The sequence below is a fragment of the Nicotiana tabacum genome, chromosome 8 (genome assembly GCF_000715075.1).
Source record: "Nicotiana tabacum cultivar K326 chromosome 8, ASM71507v2, whole genome shotgun sequence".
Taxonomy (NCBI): domain Eukaryota; kingdom Viridiplantae; phylum Streptophyta; class Magnoliopsida; order Solanales; family Solanaceae; genus Nicotiana; species Nicotiana tabacum.
Genome location: NC_134087.1, coordinates 4166082 through 4171911, shown reverse-complemented (window position 1 = coordinate 4171911; position 5830 = coordinate 4166082).

The following is a 5830-nucleotide window of genomic DNA, read 5'->3' as shown; positions in this document are numbered from 1 at the left end:
TATCGATGCATGTATGCCTTCGTCGAAGAAAAAAGGGGAATACAAGAAATTTTCACAGACCTAGGCCTAATTCCATCGATGAATCATTCGAGAATGAATTTAGTAAGACTAATTAATCTTATTCAACCTTAGAAGGGAATTAGGGCGAATCCTGGGGCGGTCTCTGCCTTCTTAACATGCGGCACACCAACTTGAAGTCTGATTTTAAAATCTCTCTCTACCTTCACAAAACTTCTCACGCCCTTCTCGTAGTTTTGACTTGCTCTTAAGCTACCGCTGACCGGCTTCGCGAGACCATTTCGGTCTACACACACATGGCTAAGCGCTATTGGGCGGAGCTTTCTCAATCCAAGCTAACTAATAGAAGAAAAGAGAAGAAAGGAAGATTTTATAAGAGACTCACCCCATCTTTACATAAGCAATTTCTTGAACGGAAAAAATAGATGCTTTCATGGACTACTTTGACTTTAGGGATTTGCTTCATCATTAGCTAAAGAAGAGAGAGAAGGTGGAAGCTTAGTCTAATTGTCCGAAGTGATTCTTTCTTGATTGGATGCCAGCTTTCTCTTAATTCCTGTCGTGCACTTACATACAAATCTATAGGTAGTTCATCTCCTTCTAAGAAAAATATCCAAAGTTTTCATTTTTGATCGAATTCCGTCTATTAAGCCTCGAGATCTTACAGATGTTGTTGAGAATTGTCATTAACCAATCATGTATCGGACGCACCATCCCTTGAAGTAAGTAAAGGGCACAAAGATGCGGATTTGACCCACACCCTCTTTCTTTTTTGAAGGGAATTAAAGCCTAAGGAGATAGGGCTCTTTCCAGACGAGCTGGTGTTCGATGGTGAACGAGAGATAGAGGAGCGCACTCTTCTAGGCCAATGGGTAGATCAGTGGTTGCGATGGCTCTCTTGGTATCACACCTCGGCATGGTCGGTCATGGAACATGTTCACAAGGATCTTGGCATGATGGAAGACCTAGGAGTATCATGGGAGCACGAGGGTGCATGTGGAAGAGTGGCCAAGACAATGCCAAGAACACGTCAGGACATGGAAGCACAATCTTGCGCTATGGAAGGTTCTAGAAGGTTCCGGAGTGATCTAGGAGTTGGTGGAAGCTCCATGGAAGCACAAAGGAGTGGTGTCATCTTATAGGACTCTAGAGAGTCCTAAGAATCTACCTAGGTCGGCCAAAGGGGCTGCCATACAAGCTACAAGAAGCTAGCATTCTATAGAAGGTTCTAGAATGGCCTAGCGTGGCCTTGCCCTTGGCCAATAGGGGCTGCCCAATGCCCCACCGACTTAGTATAGCCTCTTTATTCGGGGACTTCAACGCAACGGGCCTTACAAGCTCATAAAATGGCAATTCTTCACGTTTTCCTCAGCCAGTGGGAATGAATTCTCTTACTTGATTTACATTGAAAGATATGTGTACCACACCGAACAAGCAATATGTCGATATGCTTGATGTACCAGCCAAGCCAGCTCGACCGTATACAGTAAAAGGGATTCGCCTTTGCCTCAGATAGAAGAACAACGAATTGAACAGGACAACTAGGAAAGGAAGCCTGACATAGTAGATATTGATTTGAACAAAGGAACTGAAACCGGTACCAGAAACCAAGCAAGAGATGGAATTCAAAATGAAACAGATGACCAACCTACAATAAGAAAGACAAAAACGGAATTAGGAATTCCCTTCTCTAAGACGAACTAAAGGAATGTCTCTAAGCAGCAAGGCCAAGAGCAAGCAGGAGTTGTCCTATCTGCCTAGAAAGATTTGATAAAGAAAATGTGAGTGGGCGGGAAATCAATAGACACAGAAAGAGAAGAGCAAAAGGAGCAGAAGGCACTCCGTTTTTTATGTGAAATCAAGGAGCAGCAGGTTAGACTTTGACACTTTCCCGAAGAGAGCTCAAAGCAATAAGATGAAAGATGGGATGAGATGCTAGCCTTAGCGCAGAAGATAAATCATTGAACCTTAGGTCACTACCGAGCAGCAATGTAGGATCATAACTGCCTGTACTGCCGAGATGATCCCTACTTGAAAAGGCGGAGACAGATTGTTGCGACAAATCGAGTTTCAAAAGCCCATTTATCAATCACATTTTCAGGCACACCAGTCAAAGAGCCATCGGACCTGTGAAAGTCACATCTTTGACTAATATACATGGGCTTCTGAGAGGATGTCCTGTTTAAGCAGCAGCCAAGGCGGCAAGACCCGTTATTGACAAATCACATCAAAAGCCCAATATAATGCATTTGGAGGGCACGACGGTACAAAGAGCCAAGCCATCAGAATCAGACCCGTAAAGGTCTCGTTTTTGACAATAAACATGGGCTTCTGAGAGGATTCTTTAATCAACCAAAACCTGCAACAGAGTGCTTAATTTCTACCACTTACAAGTGTAGAGATGTTCCATTCCCAATGGCAGAAGAAGGATGCATGCTTGGACAAGATATTCTTCACTTGGTTGGACAGGAGATGCAGCGCGCTTAGCGTCGGAAAGATCCCTCAACATGGGTGTGTTATAAAACTAGGAGAAGAACAGAACTAAACGGATCAATTCCTTTGACTGCTCGTTTCGAGCTTCCAGTTATTCTGGATTACTAACGTGGTTCGATGATGCCGATGGAAGGAACCACTGGAGATTCATCCAACTTTGATCCCCTAAAGGCAAGTGCGTAGGCTATAGAATCCCAAATAGAGCTCCTCTCCTTACAGTCAAGTGGCTTTCACTCCTTCGGCTCAAAACAACTACTGTGCTTATTTGGTCTATTAGCGACTCGGCCAACTACTGACCTAATTGGGAGCTTTTCAGTCAAGGTCGTCGGATTTTGAGGTCCTTTCGCAAGGGTCCAGATCATTCCATTGGGGAGAAAGCAGGAGTCATCCATATATAGTATAGATGAATAGTACCAGTGGCGTCTAGGATGAAGACGGGGAGTGACCGGGTTATAAGTTGGGCAACAGTGTTCTCACTTCCAGGAATACCTACATTTGGGAGGAGAGCGGCAAAAAAAGGTGCTTGTTCCCCTCTCTACAATGTAGGTTCTAAGACTAGGCGAAGATCGGAGACAAAACACGAATCATCAATTCCTTTGACCATTTGTTTTGAGCCTCCAATTCTTTTCGAAATGCTAACGAGGTTCAATGACGCCGACGAAGGGAACTAGCGGAAAGGCTCTCAAAGGCAGGCGCGTAGCATAGGCGGACTCATAGGATAAGGTTGTGCTTGTGAATCCCAACAATTTTTCTCCTTTTAATTAATTCAATTTCTATAAATGGCTACTCGACCTATTTGGAAAGAGCTACTCTAAAGCCTATTCTATTGGTAACTTTTCAGTCGAATTTCAGTTTCAGAGATCACTTTTCTCAGTCCAAGACCGCAGGAATAAAAAAGACCACTTCTCATTCAGGAGCGGGAAAGGAAAGATGAATTAAGCGGTCATCGAGATCTTTACATAAAATATAAGCATTACAATAAATTCAAAGCCATGAACAAAGGGGATTGACTGAGAAGTAGAGCTAAGCGATCTATTCCAAAAACTGCATCTGTTAGTGCCTTCATTTCCCTCATTGTGCCAGCTACGTCCTTGCTCTACTAAAAATCTATATTTCTTATTCAGACTACAAAGAATAATGGATTTGAATGTATCTGAAATGAAAGCAGCACTCGAAATATCATAAGAGAAGAAAAGCAAGTTTAGTAGTATGCCTGGTTCACGAGGTTCTACCACCGCAGGACCTAATCATAATAAAAAAGAAAGAGTTCTCTCTTTTTTTCTCCCATGCTGTCTGTTGGTCAACAACCAACCAAAGTGCTACTTCTTCACTACTCGTACATGCTTGACGGAGTTAAGCTGTATTGAGGGAATCGTTTTGTCTCAATCAATCAAGAATGCCTCAATTGGATCAATTCACTTGTTTCTTATGGTTACGCCTTTTCCTCATTCTTATTAGGTTCTATATCCCTTTGGATTTAGAAGTGAAACTATTTTTCTACTATATAACAAGGCCCAAGTTACAACGGGCTCTTTCTATTCTAAAATGTTTCATATGTCTTTATTGCTTGGTAACTTTTGGATATAGGATCTATGCTAACTTGTTTGATGCTATTTTACTTCATTCCCTATTTGGTATTCTCCCATCTGAGCTGCAGCTACTATCCCACTATATGAATCAACCGGATAAGGATCCGGAATGGGTGGAATTCATACGACAACGCCTACAAACCCAGGGACTCTCACCCAGGGAGTACGAGGTCATGGTGAGGGACTTCCTCAATACGGAATTGTGTTTTGCGACTCGAGAGCAAATTTCCTCCCTCTATCAACTCCTTTATTATGGTCGGGAGGATCCACAATTCTTCGTTGATCCACAAGACCTGGATTCCATACTGAGGGTGCACCTTGAAGCCTTAGAATTCAATCACCCTGCTCTATGCCAGGTCTTAGAAAGTCTATGTGTCGAGAGACATGGTTCCCCTTTTTATCAAGATCTAAAAGGAACTCAAGCGCATCATTTTCGTGGCTTTATAAACTTAAAGCACCAAGCGTGATTGGAAATGCAACATCGCCTAGAGTTATGAGAGTTATGGAAATCTCTTGAGAGAAAGAACGCTTTTCTAAGCGAGGAAAACGCCTCTCTAAGAGAAAAACTTTAAATTCTCGACAGGGAAGCCCCATAAAATTCTTCTTTGTTGTGTTGCTGTCGTAAAATTGTGTTCTTCATTCCGTCATCGATCTTCCAATTTCTTTCGGTATGCCGCTCCGCCAACGAGGAGGGAAAGAACCAAGTTTTCTGTGGTGATGTCAGAATTTGCACCTATTTGTATCTATTTAGTGATCAGTCCGCTAGTTTCTTTGCTCCCACTCGGTGTTCGTTTTATATTTTCTTCCAATAGTTCGACCTATCCAGAAAAATTGTCGGCCTACGAATGTGGTTTCGATCCTTCCGGTGATGCTAGAAGTCGTTTTGATATAAGATTTTATCTTGTTTCCATTTTATTTATTATTCCTGATCCGGAAGTAACCTTTTCCTTTCCTTGGCAGTACCTCCCAACAAGATTGATCTGTTTGGATCTTGGTGCATGATGGCCTTTTTATTGATTTTGATGATTGGATCTCTCTATGAATGGAAAAGGGGTTCTTCGGATCGGGAGTAACCACTAGTGAGAGGGGCAAAAATTGGGGGGAAGGATAAAGGAAAGAGCGATGCCTACATTAAATCAATTGATTCGTCATGGTAGAGAAGAAAAATGGCGGACGGACCGTACTCGAGCTTTGGATCAATGTCCCCAGAAGCAAGGAGTATGCCCGCGTGTTTCAATGAGAACACCAAAAAAACCTAATTCAGCTCCACGTAAGATAGCCAAAGTACGGTTGAGCAATCGACATGATATATTTGCTCACATTCCAGGCGAAGGTCATAATTTGCAGGACATTCTATGGTCTTAATAAGAGGAGGTAGAATGAAAGATTCGCCAGGTGTGAAATTCCATTGTATTCGAGGAGTCAAGGATTTGCTGGGAATTCCAGATCGAAGAAGAGGCAGATCAAAATATGGTGCGGAAAAACCCAAATCGATATGAATGGAAGATGCCTCTGAAACTCGTTTTTCTCGGTAAGGATAGGTACGAAGTCACTCGACTGAAAGGAGAGGTAACAACCACAACGTTACACCCTAAAACTATACGGAGCCCTTCCGAATGACCTAGAATATAGTCTACTAGACTAGGGCGTAGAGTTTCTAAGTGAAGGCAAGTGCAACTATATATGTAATATCCTAGCTGTCAGCAAGGCAGGTCCACTATAAAGCCTAC